The sequence below is a fragment of the Elephas maximus genome, chromosome X (assembly GCF_024166365.1).
Source record: "Elephas maximus indicus isolate mEleMax1 chromosome X, mEleMax1 primary haplotype, whole genome shotgun sequence".
Taxonomy (NCBI): Eukaryota; Metazoa; Chordata; class Mammalia; order Proboscidea; family Elephantidae; genus Elephas; species Elephas maximus.
The window spans coordinates 139,111,869-139,128,663 of record NC_064846.1 but is presented as its reverse complement, the minus strand read 5'-3'; positions in this window follow the sequence as shown (position 1 = coordinate 139,128,663).

Sequence of the window (16,795 nt, the reverse complement as noted above, 5' to 3'; positions counted from 1 at the left end):
TGCTTTTGCTGTGTCCCAGAGGTTTTGATAGAAAGTATTTTCATTCTCGTTGCTTTCTATGAATTTCCTTATTCCCTCCTTGATGTCTTCTATAACCCAGTCTTTTTTCAGGAGGGTATTGTTCATTTTCCAAGTATTTGATTTCTTTTCCCTAGTTTTTCTGTTATTGATCTCTAGTTTTATTGCCTTGTGGTCTGAGAAGATGCTTTGTAATATTTCGATGTTTTGAACTCTGCAAATGTTTGTTTTATGACCTAATATGTGGTCTGTTCTAGAGAATGTTCCATGTGCGCTAGAAAAAAAAGTATATTTTGCAGCAGTTGGGTGGAGAGTTCTGTATAAGTCAATGAGGTCAAGTTGGTTGATTGTTGTAAGTAGATCTTCCGTGTCTCTATTGAGCTTCTTACTGGATGTCCTGTCCTTCTCCGAAAGTGGTGTGTTGAAGTCTCCTACTATAATTGTGGAGGTATCTATCTCGCTTTTCAATTCTGTTAAAATTTGATTTATGTATCTTGCAGCCCTGTCATTGGGTGCATATATATTTAATATGGTTATGTCTTCCTGATCAATTGTCCCTTTTATCATTATATAGTGTCCTTCTTTATCCTTTGTGGTGGATTTAAGTCTAAAGTCTATTTTGTCAGAAATTAATATTGCTACTCCTCTTCTTTTTTGCTTATTGTTTGCTTGATATACTTTTTTCCATCCTTTGAGTTTTAGTTTGTTTGTGTCTCTAAGTCTAAGGTGTGTCTCTTGTAGGCAGCATATAGATGGATCGTGTTTCTTTATCCAGTCTGTGACTCTCTGTCGCTTTATTGGTGCATTTAGTCCATTTACATTCAGGGTAATTATAGATAAATGAGTTTTTAGTGCTGTCATTTTGATGTCTTTTCATGTGTGTTGTTGGCCATTTCATTTTTCCACATACTTTTTGTGCTGAGACGTTTTTCTTAGTAAATTGTCAGATCCTCCTTTTCATAGTGTTTGACTTTATGTTAGTTGAGTTGTTACGTTTTTCTTGGCTTTTATCTTGAGTTATAGAGTTGTTATACCTTTTTATGGTTACCTTATTATTTACCCCTATTTTTCTACGTAAAAACCTAACTTGTATTGTTCTATATCGCCTTGTATCACTCTCCATATGGCAGTTCAATGCCTCCTGTATTTAGTCCCTCTTTTTGATTATTGTGATCTTTTACCTATTGACTTCCATGATTCCCTGTTATGTGTATTTTTTTTTAATTAATCTTAATTTGTTTGTTTTTGTGATTTCCCTATTTGAGTTGATATCAGGACGTTCTGTTTTGTGACCTTGTGTTGTGCTGATATCTGGATATTAGTGGTTCTCTGACCAAACAATATCCTTTAGTATTTCTTGTAGCTTTGGTTTGGTTTTTGTAAATTCTCTAAACTTGTGTTTGTCTGTAAATATCTTAATTTCACCTTCATATTTCAGAGAGAGTTTTGCTGGATATATGATCCTTGGCTGGCAGTTTTTCTCCTTCAGTGCTCTGTATATGTTGTCCCATTCCCTTCTTGCCTGCATGGTTTCTGCTGAGTAGTCTGAACTTATTCTTATTGATTCTCCCTTGAAGGAAACCTTTCTTTTCTCCCTGGCTGCTTTTAAAATTTTCTGTTTATCTTTGCTTTTGGCGAGTTTGATGACAACATGTCTTGGTGTTTTTCTTTTTGGATCAATCTTAAATGGGGTTTGATGAGCATCTTGGATAGATATCCTTTCGTCTTTCATGATGTCAGGGAAGTTTTCTGTCAGGAGTTCTTCAACTATTTTCTCTGTGTTTTCTGTCTCCCCTCCCTGTTCTGGGACTCCAGTCACCCGCAGGTTATCCTTCTTGATAGAGTCCCACATAATTCTTAGGGTTTCTTCAGTTTTTTTAATTCTTTTATCTGATTTTTTTTCAGCTATGTTGGTGTTGATTTCCTGGTCTTCCAGATGTCCCAGTCTGCATTCTAATTGCTCGAGTCTGCTCCTCTGACTTCCTATTGCGTTGTCTAATTCTGTAATTTTATTGTTAATCTTTTGGATTTCTACATGTTGTCTCTCTATGGATTCTTGCAACTTATTAATTTTTCCACTATGTTCTTGAATAATTTTTTTGAGTTCTTCAACAGTTTTATCGGTGTGTTCCTTGGCTTTTTCTGCAGTTATCCTAATTTCATTTGTGATATCTTTAAGCATTCTGTAAATTAGTTTTTTATATTCTGTATCTGATAATTCCAGGATTGTATCTTCATTTGGGAAAGATTTTGATTCTTTTGTTTGGGGGGCTGGAGAAGCTGTCATGGTCTGTTTCTTTAAGTGGTTTGATATGGATTGTTGTCTCCGAGCCATCACTGGGAAACTAGTTTTTCCAGAAAATCCGCTAAAAAAAAAATGCAGTCAGATCCCTATCGAGTTCTCCCTCTGGCTCAGGCTATTCGGATGTTAATGAAGCCGCCTGGGGAGGGTGGGGGAGGGAACAGAGAGATAGGAGAGTAGCACCTCAGAATATAGCCAGAGTTGCTTGTCTTGCTTGGAATGACTATTATATCTGAGATTCCCGCGGGCGCGTCGCCTATGTGTGCTGGCTGTGTGGAGATTGCCCCCGGGGGGTCTGGCCCGCTGGAGTCACGGTCAGATCCTCCGCTTCAAGCCCCACGCCCAGCGTCAAGGCTCCCCTACTGGGACGGTGCACTCTCGACTCCAAAATCAGTCGCTGCCTCCCCGGGACTTCTCTTCCCTCCAGCCGCGTGGCCGTGCCGCCCCCGCGAACCAGTGGGGCCGCCTCCCGGGGTTAGTTCAGATGGGTGGAGCAGCTCCCCGTGCTTGTGCCGTGACCAAGTGTCCTGGCTGGGACGCTGTTCTCCCAGCTCCAATACCAGTCGCTGCCTCCCGGGGACTTCTCCTACCGGCTGCATCCCACGCCGCCCACGCAACCCGGCTGGGCCCCTTCCCGGGGTTAGTTCAGGGGGGTGGAGCAACTCTCCGTGTTTATGCCATACCTGCGTCCAGTCCAAATCCCGGCGGGACGGTTCTCCGGCTGGGACGCTGCTCTTCCTGACTGGTATGCTGGCTCCAGGCTCTGGAAACAATTGCTGCTTCCCCGTATTAGTTCGTTCTCCGTCTCTAAATCTGTGTTTGTTGTTCAGGGTTCATAGATTGTTATGTATGTGATCGATTCGCTTGTTTTTCCGTGTCTTTGTTGTAAGAGGGATCCGAGGTAGCGTCTGCCTAGTCCGCCATCTTGGCTCTGCCTCCTGGATTTTTTATATATAGTATCATTTCATCTATGAATACACATTGTCTTAATTCTTTTCTTATTTGGACACCTTTTATTTACTTTTCTTGCCTAATTGTTCTGGTTAGGACTTCCAGTACAATGTTGAATAGCAGTGGAGAAAGTGGATATCTTTGTCTTTTTTCCCTGATCTTGTGGGAGCAAGTTTTGAACTTGCACCATTGAGTATGATGTTTACTGTGGATTTTCCATAAATGTCCTTTAACATGTTCAAGCATTTTCTTTCTATTACTAGTTTGCTGAGTACTTTTATCATGAAATGGTGTTTCAGACACCTTATCTACATAAATCGAGATGATTGTGTGTGTGTGTGTTTTCCCTTTATAATGTAGCGTATTACATTGATTGATTTCCTTATGTTTTACCATCCTTGTGTTCCTAGGATAAATCTTACTTGTTCGTGGTGTTTAATCATTTTGATATGCTCTTGACTTCAGTTTGTTAGTATTTTGTTGAGAATTTTTCAACTATGTTCATAAGAAATATTGATATATAATTTTCTTCTGTATAGTACCTTTATTTGGTACTATAGGATGAGTTACAAAGTGTTCCTCCTCCTCTATTTATTAGAATAGTTTGAAAAGAACTGTTGCTAATTCTCCTATAAATGTTTGATAGAATTTTCTAGTGTAACCATTTGGTCCTGGAATTTTGTTGTTGTTGTTGTTGGGTGGTTTTTTAATTATTGTTTCAATCTCTTCCTTTTTTATAGTTCTGTTGAGATTTTCTATTTCTTCTTGGATCATTTTAGACAGTTCTTACCTTTTTAGGAGTTTATCCATTTCATCTAGATTATCTACTTGTTGGCATACAATTAAAGGTTGGAAGTAATATTGCCATTTTCATTTTTTATTTTAGTTATTGCCTATTCTCTCATTTTTTCTTTGTCCATCTAGCTAGGGGTTTGTCAACTTTATTGTTCTTTTCAAAGATTGATTTTTTAATTTCATTGATCGTCTGTATACTTTTTATACTCTCTATTTTGCTTATGTCTACTCTAGTCTTCCTTATTTCCTTCCTTCCGGTTAGTTTGGGCTTAGTTTGTTCTTCCTTTTCCAGTTGTTCAAGGTGTAAAGTTAAGTTATTAATTTTGACTCTTTCTTCTTTTTATATGTGGGTATTTATAGCTATAAAATTCCCTCTGAGTACTGCCTTCATTCGGCCAGCTTCTGACCCCCTCTGCCTTCTTATCTCCCCTCCAGACAGGAGCTGCCCACATAGTCTCATGTGTCTTCTTGATCTCAAGAAGCTCACTCCTCACCAGTATCATTTTCTATCCTATAGTCCAGTCCAATCCCTGTCCGAAGAGTTGGCTTTGGGAATGGTTCCTGTCTTTGGCTAACAGAAAGTCTAGGGACCATGACCTCTGGGGTCCTTCTAGTCTCAGTCAGACCATTTAGTTTGGTCTTTTTACAAGAATTTGAGGTCTGCATTCTACTGCTCTCCTGCTCCCTACGGGGTTCTCTGTTGTGTTCTCTGTCAGGGCAGTCATTGGTTGTAGCTGGGCATCATCTAATTCTTCTGGTCTCAGGCTGATATAGTCTCTGGTTTATGTGGCCCTTTCTGTTTCTTGGGCTCATAATTACCTTAGGTCGTTGGTGTTCTTCATTCTCTTTTGTTCCAGGTGGGTCCAAAGAATTTTTAATATAAGTTATTAACTTTTCAGCTTCAGATTTTTTGTTTGGTTGTTTGCTGTAATTTGTATTTCTTTGTTAGTTTTCTCATTTTGTTCATACTTTATTTCCTTGTTTTCCTTCAGTTCTTTGTTCTTATTTTCCTTTAGCTCTTTGAGCATCTTTAGACTCTGCATTTAATAATTTCAGTGTCTGGTCTTCCTTCAAGGATAGTTTCTGTAGACTTATTTTGTTTCTTTAAAAGGGCCATCCCCCTCTCCCCATTTCCCTGTATGCTTTGTGTGTTGAAAATGGGACATATGAGTAGCATAATGTGATAGCTCTAGAACTTAGGTTCTTTCCCTACCTCAGGGTTTGCTAGGCTTCTTTCTTTCTTTCCTTCCTTCCTTCCCTTCCTCTTTCTTTTCTTTTTCTCTTATTGGGGGTTATGTTAGTCTGTTAGGTTAATGCATTTTCCAAATTATTTGCAGAAAAACCATTGGCAGTTGAGGCAACACGCAGTTTTTGCAGACTGGCTCTATACTTGGGCAATCCTTAGCCAGGATTACACTAAGCCAAGAGATATACTGGAGGAAAAAGTTTAGGATTACCTTGGGTCTTTCTGGGCATGCCTCTTGCCCTAAGAATGTATATGGCTGTCCAGATTATACACACTCAGGCACCTTTAGATGCCCCAATTTCTCAATGAAATTCTCTCCCTGGAGTTTTTTTTTTTCCTTATGGTTTCTCAAACCTGCTCTTTTGCACCAGGTGGCCATGGGCACCTCAGTTACCTTTAAAGTGCCTGAGGCTATGCCTGCTGCTCCTTCACTCTGAGCAACCTCCAAGGTGGTCAAAACAGAGACATGCACTTTGCTTTAAAGTCCTTTAGGTAGTCACTTGACTAATCTGTTCAGGCAAACACCATACTTTGTTAACAATGTACATTTTGTTTACTCCAGACCAGAGACCAAGATCTCGAACTGGAAACGTGGCTGCCACTTCAAACCAGGTGCCAAGCGAGGGCAGGGTTAGCGCTCACGCCAGTATCAAAACACATTTCCAAGTCTTACTATCATTCTGACAAAACTTTGCTCAGCTGCTGTGATTCTCCAACGGTTCACCAAAGTTCCAACAAGGCTCGTGTTGTCATTTTCTAGTTCTTTTTTTGATTTTTTCTGTGGGAGGATGGGAGCATGAAGTTTCTTATTCTGCCACATTACTTCCTGTATATACACCTACTGCAGTCATCGCTCTCATACTCCCTTTATTTCTTTAAAAATAATAAGCATGTATCTGGTAACTCCAGTATTTGTGGTCTTTGTGTTTCTGATACTGTAGTTCATTTGTTCTGCCAACTTTATTACATGATACTTTTGTCTCTCTGTCTTTATATATTTCTCTGTGTGTTTTTATTGTGATATTATATATCTTAGAACTTTAACTGGAGTAATTTTGGGAGTTGCAAGTACAATTCTACAGAGAAGATTGTCTTTACTTTTGCCAGGTCACAGAGGTGATGTGAATTCCAGCCCCCATATTCATTGAAGAAAGAGGCAATTTGTTAGGAAACACATGTTGTTGTTGTTGTTGTTAGGTGCCAATGAGTTGGTTCCAACTCAAAGCGACCCTATGTACAACAGAATGAAACACTGCTCAATCCTGTGCCATCCTCACAATCATTGCTGTGCTTGAGCCCATCACTGCAGCCATTGTGTCAGTCCATCCTGTCGCGGGGCTTCCTCTCTTTTGCCAAACCTCTACTTTACCAAGCAGGGATTGGTTCTTCCTGATAACATATCCAAAATACATGAGATGAAGTCTCACCATCCTCGATTCTAAGGAGCATTCTGGCTATACTTCTTCCAAGACAGATTTGTTCATTCTTTTGGCACTCCATAGTATATTCAATATTCTTCACCAACACCATAATTCAAAGGCATTGATTCTTCTTTAGTCTTCCTTATTCGTTGTCCAGCTTTTGCATGCATATGAGGCGATTGAAAATACCATGGCTTGGGTCATGCACACCTTAGTCCTCAAAGTGACATCTTTGCTTTCTAACACTTTAAAAAAGTCTTTTGCAGCAGATTTGCCCAATGCGATGCATCTTTTGATTTCTTGAGTGCTGCTTCCATGGGTGTTGATTGTGGATCCAAGTAAAATGAAACCCTTGACAACTTCAATCTTTTCTCCATTTACCATGATGTTGCTTATTGGTCCAGTTGTGAGGATTTTTGTTTTCTTTATGTTGAGGTGTAATCCATCCTGATTTGATCTTCATCAGTAAGTACTTCAAGTCCTCTTCGCTTTCAGCAAACAAGGTTGTGTCATCTGCATATATATTAAAAAAAAAAAACATTGCCGTTGAGTCAATTCTGACCCATAGCGACCCCACAGGACAGAGTAGAACTGCCCCACAGGGTTTCCAAGGAGCGCCTGGCAGATTTGAACTGACAGCCTTTTGGTTAGCAGCCATAGTACTTAACCACTATGCAACCACGGTTTCCCATCTGCATATAGCAGGTTGTTAATGAGTCTTCCTCCAATCCTGATGCTGCATTCTTCTTCATATAGTCTAGCTTCTGGGATTATTTGCTCAATAAAAAGATTGAATAAGTATGGTGAAAGGATACAACTCTGATGCACACCTTCCCTGATTTTAAACCACACAGTATCCCCTTTTTCAGGAAAGACATAGGAGGCAAATTAGCAAAGGAACCAAAGAACTCTTCTGAGAAAGACTTTTAGTAGGCTATAACTACTTTACCTTTTGAGGTTCAGTGATTTTAGGATAGCTTTTATAAATGTAATTCATCAGGGAACAGGGAAGAAACACAGTCTGGCAACTAAGACCTACATCAGACCCTAAAGTATCAGGTGTATTAGACCAACAAGATTAACTGCTGTAACTGTCAACTCCAAAATCTCAGTGGTTTTATATAACTTAAATCTATTCTGGTTCATGCAACAGTTTAATGTGGGTGTTTTGTTGGTTGCCTTCAATGGATTAATGCAAGAACCAAGCTCTTCCTTCTGTAGAACTGTAACCTCAGAGGGCCTTAAGGACTGCTGCTGGATTTTTTTTCCTGCCTGCTAGAAGAAAGTGGAGAATCATGCAAGATATTTTTTGATGAGTTACACTTAGAAATGGTACATATTACACCCATCCACATGGTGCTGTCTACTGCAAAAGACATCGGAAAAGGTGCTTATGAAGAAATAGAAATTGGTTTGGAAACAACTAGCCAGTATCTGTGATGCATGAGGCTCCAAGCGAAACAGATTGAACCTGAAAATTCCTATGGCTAAATAACTCAATTGCCATGGTATTGCTCTGGGATTAATGATTCTATGTAAACAGAACCATTTATATAGTGGTGTGTGGTAGACACAGCTGATTGCTCATTGTGACAGTGGAAAGAGAAAGATCATTTTATCTCCACATTCATCAAACCTTTCTCATTTCTCACCCCCCAAATAAGAACAATATCAGCCCCCATCCCCCATTGCCATGGAGTTGATTCTGACTCGTAGCGACCCTATAGGACAGAGTAGAACTGCCCCATACGGTTTCCAAGGCTGTAATCTTTACGGAAGCAGACTGCCACAACTTTCTACTGCGGAGCACCTGGTGGGTTTAAACCACCAACATTTCGGCTAGTGGCTGAGCATTTTAACCACTGCACCACCAGAGCTTCTACAATATCAGCAATTAAAAAAAAAACACCCTGAGAAGTTTCATCTGGTCCAGCAAAGGTGTTACTATGTCACTGAATAGGAATGACTGGAACTGTGTGAAATCACCTGGTTTTCAACAGTGGTATTATGAGGTGGGGCAGCATGGGATCAAAACTGTGGGTTATGCTTGTGGGGCATCACCTTGGCAATGCAAGAGAGGTTTGAGAACAGTCTCCCAGATTTTTGTGTATGGGTGTTTGTCCCAGGCTTGACTGTGAGCCACCTCCCACTCATGTACCAGGAGTGGGATGATCCTGGTGACGTGTCTATGAGGGTAGGGGTGAATAGTGTTGCAGTCCTGATATAGGAACTCAAAGAAATGCTGACTAGATTATTAAAATCATTGTGACCCTGTTTGTACCCTAAACATGTAAAAAGGGCTTTACCTCTTACAGTTAATATTAGAAAGTAAGAAAGCTCCTGTATTAAGTGCTTGGGTCTTAAGGTTAGTATGGTTAGTATCATAATAAGTTTACTGAATAATTTTATTGCTGCCTGTTATGTGCAGAACAAAATTGAACATCACAAAATATAGCCAGATTCTAACTGCCAGAGTGATGTAGCTGTGCACTTTCACAGTTTGCATATCTGCTTGACAGGCAGGGCTGTGATTATTCCTTCATAACTTATGAGTCTGCTGAAGCTGACACATAGACATCTTCAGGGGGTGAATTTCTTTTACTCAGAAACTGACCTTGAATATTGCCATCAGCTGGCAAAAAAAAATGATCCCTTTCCTGGTGAAAGAAGCTGTCCATTTGCTTCAAAATGATTGTTGAAGAAAAAAAAAAAAGGTAAAAATTGCCCTGAACCAATAAGGATTGATTTTTCAGAAAAGCTTTTTTTTTTTTTAACCCTACATGATAAAGGCATTGTTTCAGGCCAGCTTCTTGAGTTGGATGGCTCCCAGGCTGCTAGGACAATGTGGCAGAACAGTGGTAAGCCAGTGGTCTCATGGGTAAATCTGGCCAGGGTCAGTTTTTATTTGCATAGCCTACTTTCCCTTTTCTCAGAATTTTCTATTTGTGTTTTTCCACATTTAGTACATAGTGTTTGGTTTGTACTCAGCTGTGACTGAAAGTGAGCCTGAATCATAGCTGCTTCTTCAGCTCTGTCTAGGTTGCATGCATAAGTTATAAGTCCTTGACTCTTGAACATGAGGTTCTCTGTCCTCATAGCACCAATCCATACTGTTTATAACTCATAGATGATCAAGAAACTGCGCTGATTTATTGTAATGAATTGTCCCTGGCTTCCAACCAATATTTGTTGACATTAGTAGAAAATGTAGATTATGTTGAACTAGGAATTGGAATCAGAATTTGAATTCTAGGCATTCTACATTACACTTTGGCAGTATTCCTAGAGCAGAGAGGAATATTTCAGACCCTTAACCAATCCAGAGAGACCTAGATTTTATATTTTCAGGATGAGATGTGAGATGTCAATGGGGGCTAAGTTGAGATAACAAAGAGGATTTTTTTCATACCCCTCGCAACAAGACTTCATGGACAAAATAAGCTACTTTCATGAATGAAAAAAAGAAATTACTACAAATCTCAAGAACACAAGATCAAAAGATTCTGGGGCTCCACTTCTAAGGAAAAACAACCAAAATTTATGTTCTAAACAGTTCTAGTTTACAGTAAAACAAGACAGCATTGATTGTACTCCAGGTTCTCTTCCCCACATTTTCCATGGAGAGGAGACTCAGCAACATGTGTGCCCCCCTACCCCCCAAGGAATCAGACTCTAGAGGAAGCCAAGTAAAAGACAGTCCTACACAGGATTCCTAAGAGGAAAGGGTGATAAGGGGCCTGCATGTGTGCACTTAGGGAATCAGGCCTGAGAAAAAGCCAACTGAAGCCCAAACCAAAACAAAACCCACTGCCACTGAGTCGACTCCAACTCACGGCAACTCCATGTGTTACAGAGTAGAACTGTTCCATAGGGTTTTCTTGATCATTACAGAAACAGGTCACCAGGCCTTTCTTCTGTGGCACCTCTAGGTTGGTTTGAACTGCAAATCTTTATGTTAGTAGTTAAGCACAAACCATTTGTACCTCCCAGGGCAAACTGAAAAGGGGTTCTATATAGGATTCCTAAGTAAAAAGGATGGGAAGACTCCTCCATGTGTGCACTCGGGGAATCAGCATCTAGACAAGTGCAAGGTAAGGGTGTTTCATGCTGGATTCCTAAGAGCAAAGGGTGGGAATGATCCTGTACGTGTGAATTCAGGGAATCAGCTCTGAGAGAGAAGCCCACAGGAAAGGTAGTCCCTGAACATTAAAAAGAGGAAAGGGTAAGAAGTTGCCTGCATGTGTGCACTCAGGGAATCAGCCCTAAAAGAGAACCAAAAGAAAGAGCACCCTGTGAAAAATACCCAAGAGAAAACGACAAGAAGGAGTATACAGGTGTGCATCCAGGGAATCGGCCCAAGAGAAAGATCATGTGAAAGGGAGTTCTTTGCCTTGTTCCTAAAAGGATAGGAGAGAAAGGGCTTGCACATGTGTACCCAGGAAGTCATCCCTGAGAAAAACACATGTGGAAAATTGTCCTAAGTTGTATTCATAAGAAGAAATGGAAGGAAGGGGCCTGGTTGTGAGCACTCTGTATAAGCTTCAAGAGAAGGCCAAGTGACGTGGAGTCTGTATTAATTTTCTAGGGCTGTTGTAACAAAGTACCACAAACTGGGTGGCTTAAAACAACAGAAATTTATTCCATCACAGTTCCGGAGGCTAGAAATCCCAAATCAAGGAAGGCATCCACAGGGTCATGCTCTCTCTGAAGGTTCGAGGGGAGAGATCCTTCCTCATCCTTTCTATCTTCTAGTGGTCCCAGACGTTCCTTTACTTGTGTCATCATCACTCAATCTCTGTCTCCATCTTCACATGGCCATCTTCCTTCCATGTCTCTTTTCCTCTTTTTATAAAGACACAGTCACATTAGATTAGAGTTTACCCTACTCCAGTGTGACCTCATGTTAACTAATTACATCTGCAAAGAACCTATTTCCAAATAAGGTCACATTTGCAGGTACTAGAGTTTAGGACTCAACATGTCTTTTTGGAGGACACCATTCGACCTATAAAAGAGTCCTCTGTTGGGCCCCTAAGAGAAAAGGCCTGAAAGAAGCCTGAATGTGAGCACTCAGAGAATCAGCTCCAAGAAAAGACCAAATGAAATGAAGTTCTATGCTGGATGTCTAAGTGGAAAGGGCAGAAAGGAAATGGCATATGTGCATTCAAGAAAACAGTCCCCAGAGAAAGCCAAATTAAATGGAACTCTATACTTGATTCCTAATAGGAAAGGATAAAATGGGCCCTGCCTGTGTGCATTCAAGGGAGTAGCTATGAGAGAAGGCCAAGTCAAGGGAAGCCTTCAGGAAGATGCTAAGATGATGGAGGCTAAGAGTTCTGGATGTTTGTGTTCAGAGAGCCAGCCCCAATGACAGTCAGATGACAAAGAATATTATGTTGGATTTCTAAGAAGAAAGGGCAGAAATGGGCCTACACTCAGGGTTTAGTCCTGAGAAAAAGCAAAGTTAATGGGAAGACTATGTAGGATTCCTAGAGGAAAGAGCAGAAAAAGACTTATGATGTGCATTTAAAAAAAACACCCAAAGAAGGCAAAGTGAAAAACCCCGAAGAAGGCAAAGAGAAGCCTATGCTGAATTCTGCAAGAAAAAAAGTAGGAAGGGGCCTGTAGGTATGCCCATGGGAAATCAGCCCTGAGATAAGGCCAAGTGAAAGTGAGTCCTAAGCAGGATTCTTGAGAGGAAAGTGGAAAGCAGCCTCTATGTGTGCACGCAGGGAATTAGCTCTGACAGCTGGCTAAATAAAATGGATTCTTAGGCTGAATTCCTAAGGGAAAAGGATGGGAATGGACCAGCATAAATGCACTTACGTAATCAGCCTCAAAGGAAGGTCAAGTGAAATGGAGTCCTAAGCAGGTACTTAAGAAGAAATGGTGGGAAGAGCCCTGCATGTTTGATCTCAAGTAATAAGCCCAGAAAAGGCTGAGAGAAAGGGAAAACTATGCTGGATTTTTAAGAAGAAAGGTCCAGAAGAAGCCTGCATTTGTGCACTCAGCAAATCAGCCCAGTGTACCAAAAAAGAAAAAAAAAAATCAAACCCATTGCCTTCGAGTTGATTCTGACTTATAGTGACCCTATAGGACAGAGTAGAACTGCCCCATAGGGTTTCCAAGGAGCACTTGGTGGATTTGAACTGCTGACCTTTTGGTTAGCAGCTGTAGCTCTTAACCACTGAGCCACCAGGGGTCCTATGTTGGACTTCTAAAGAAAAAGGGTGGGAAGAGGACAGAACATGAGTGTAGGAGCTTGTTATGGATTGAATTGTGTCCTCCCAAAATATGTGTTGGATTTCTGGGCCGTATACTGGTGGATGTGATCCTGTTTGGAAATAGGGTTTTCTTTTGTTATGTTAATTAGGTCATACCAGAGAAGGGTGAGAGCTCTAAACCTACCAAAAGAACAGAATAGCCACAGAGCCACATACTGGAAGACAGATGCCATAAGAGAGCCCATCTACAGCAAAGGAATGCCAAGGATTGCTGGCAGATACCAGAAACTAGGAGAGAGGCTCACAGAAAGAATCAACATGGCCAAGACCTTGATTTGGACTTTCAGCCCCAGAACTGTGAGAAAATAAATTTGTATTCTTTTAAGCCACCCACTTGTGCTATATCTGTTATGACAGCACTCAGTAACTAAGGCAGAGCTCTCTCAGGTCTGCCTATTAACAATTGATAAAGAGAATCAGTCTTGATGGCATATAGGGAGATGGGATCCAAAATAAATTTTGTTTTTCAAAAGCTAACTTGCTAGTCAGAAACCATTAACATTTTTAGAATTTTAGTTAGAACTACAATTATAAAAAAAAAAACAATAATACACCACAGAAAAACCTCTTTGGTACCACAACCTCTGACAAGAAGATCCTTTCTTTTTCTACCCTCCTGTCATATTTGTGCAAGGCTATTTTATATGAGAACATTCAGAATTGCCTCTTTATATACATATATTTTATATCTTTTAAGATTAATTTTTATGGGCTTCCTTAATAGCTCTTGCTTTAAAAACTGTGTAAAAGTGTTGCAAAGATCATCTTTGTGTTTTAATGCATTTCCCATAAGACCTCTACTTTTCAAAGCATTCTGACCGGGGTTTGAATCCCAGCTCCACTATGCACTGTCTGTGTGGTTAGGGGAAGACATTTAACGACATCAAGCCTCTATTGGTAAAATGAGGAAAATAATATAAGCTATATTATAGGGTCCTCATATTTTTTTTTTTCATATATAGGGTCGCTATGAGTCGGAATCGACTCAACAGCACTGGGTTTTATGGTGATTAAAGAGATAACTTGCATAAAGGCATCTGGTTCATAATAAAGTTCGTAATACACAATAAAGCAATGAAGATGATGATGATGGTGATGATGACAATCATGATTACAGTGAGGGAAGGATGAATTCAGATCACAAAGAGCTCAGTTGTTCTGAATAAAAGGTTTTATCTAGCCATGACATGCAGTTTGTTATTGAAGATGGGAACATCTAAATTCACTCTGACATTTCAAGGATAAGAGGAGGTAGCATCATGAGCAAACAATGGGGAATCAGAAAGGTGGAATCAGGCCCTGGTCAATGAGGACTATGGGTGTTGTCACTTCACCTGGGCCGTCACACGATACAGATAATAGTCAAGCAACAGTGGGGCCTCGCACTTTCATAATCAACTTGTTGTCATGGGCTCTCGCTCCCTGTAATGTGCACTGAAGTGCATTGCAGAGAGCTGATTAAAATGTATAATTCATAGCAGAAAAGACAGAATGGCTACACAACTGTAGCTGTCTCGTAGTATTCAAATAACTAATTGAAGGGAATGCCCTGTCTTTTCCAGGCTCTTTCATCTGAAGGGGCAGCACCCTGCCAGTGATCCAGTTCTTTGAGGATGGTGGTTCTACCTTCACAATCTCAATCAGTCCAAAACGGAGGGGTTCTTCAGCCTTCCCAGTCACGTGAGAAGAAAGGTCCTTTCTGTGTTGGTTGCAGCCTTCTGATTTTGGCCTTTCTTTAAAAGGTTTCTGTCCCCTGCACTCAGCTTGCAGATCCCTGAACTAGCCTCTCCTCTGGCCTGGGCATGTGAGTCCCCAGCCAGCTCCCATCTCTGTGTCTAAATACCCTTCTGAATATCTTCACCACTCTCCCTCTAGCCAGCTGATTACTGGTTCGCATAAAAGCTCCTCTATTCCAGTTCTCTGTCTTCTCCTCCTCTAAGCCTCAGTTCTGCCCTCTCAGCCAGTCTCCCTCCCAGAGATTCCCAACATCCCATCTGGGACATCACTCTGATCGCTACTCCTCCTTCAGTACCTCTACAACAAAGCTTCTTCTCTGACATAAACATAGGACACTAATGTAAGGTTACCCTTTATGTCTCAGACCAGGGAATACCCTAGCATTCTGTAGTGAAGTGGACAGAGGCTGGTACATGAGGAAGGGAGGGTGGGGTGGGGTTGCTGCAGGTTCTGTGGGATCCATCCACCTAACAGCATGACCTAGTTACTCTTTCAGCCAGCAGAGCCTGGGCATTAACCAAGAGCAACTTGGGGAACATTTTATTGAAAAATGATGGATAGATAGATAGATGATGCCATTTTCAAAAAATGGCTTGTGAGTCCTAAAATCCAAAGTGCAACTTATAATAGAAAGGCATTTAGAGATTTGGGAGCCGGATAGAAATAGCATTCTTGAAGGAAAATGGCAGTGATTCACTCGTGATTTGCATTTCTATATATAGCATTCAGAATTCATTTCAATCAGGTGTATTTTGTGTATGGATTCTAACTTCTGGAGATGGGACACAAAGGCTTTTAATAAAATCATTGGGCATCTTAATGTCATTCACACTGTTTCTCTCTTTCTCTCTCTCCCTGTTTCCTCTCTTCCACAGCTGGATCAGCATGTGAGTAACTCTTTTTTACCTTTTGTCATGCAAGTTAACCTCACTGAAACGACTCTCAAAGGTGTCCTTAAGAAGAAGGAAATGACAATGTGGTAGCCATTGAAGGGAGAGACTATGACAAATGGTTTTGCACTAATAAGTTATATGTTTTTCTTAATTATACTGACTGGTGCAAAAGCACACTGGACATATTTTTCTGGAGCAGGGAGAAGAATAAGATTGCCTGCAGTCATTTGTGTAGTAACTGCCATTGTGCCCTCTGCTTTTGACATTTATTGCAAGACTCAGATAAAGGGTTTCACAATGGGAATAAATAAACTCCAATTGCTTTAGGTCAATTTGACCATATCACTGATATGACCCCGTTCTGTGATGTTTAGTATTTTCTGTACGCCTACTATCAAATTTTCTTCTCAACTCAGAGTTGTCATGGTAACCATCTAAATTACTCCAAGCACCTGACACACATGCACGGTCTCTTTCTCTACATGTGCAGGTCCTTGGAGGATTCTAGGCTTTCGGCCAAGCCACGTGCTAAAGACCAAGTCATGTCCTTGCCTCCCACATTTGTTATGCTTGGGTCACTGGGACTGTAACAGCTGGAGAAAATGTCGTTTTTCCCACTTATTAAAAAGCGCAAGACTTGAGACAGGATTTTAGATCACATCTCTGGCTGATGGTGCAATACCTTTCTGTTATGATTTAATTTCCACCTTGGGTGGAATGTGAAGTATGAATTTTTAAAATTTCTTCCCACTACAAAGCATGATTTCTCCTTGTGTTGGAAAAACAAAAGATTGTTCCTTGCTCTGAGCAGGGAGAGCAAGTGAGGCCAGGACACTTCTTTGTCCACCAGCAGTGCTCTCCATTGCCTTTGAAAATGCATATTTGACAAGGCATTCCAATTCCCTGCGTGTTTCCCTTGCAAGGAGAGCTGAGCTAGGTGTGTGTGAGAGACTGAGTCACACCTCCCTCCCTTATAAAGCCAGTCCATTGAGAGCAGGAATTGTGCGGGGGCCCAGAACTAACAAAAGAGAGCAGGGTGAGGGTCACAGGGGTTAGGGGAGGAGCTGTAGCTCTTCTTGCTTGATCTGCCGTAGTTAATTTTATTTCATCTTTCTTTATTTACTCTTTTGGTTCCCACTAGTTTCCTG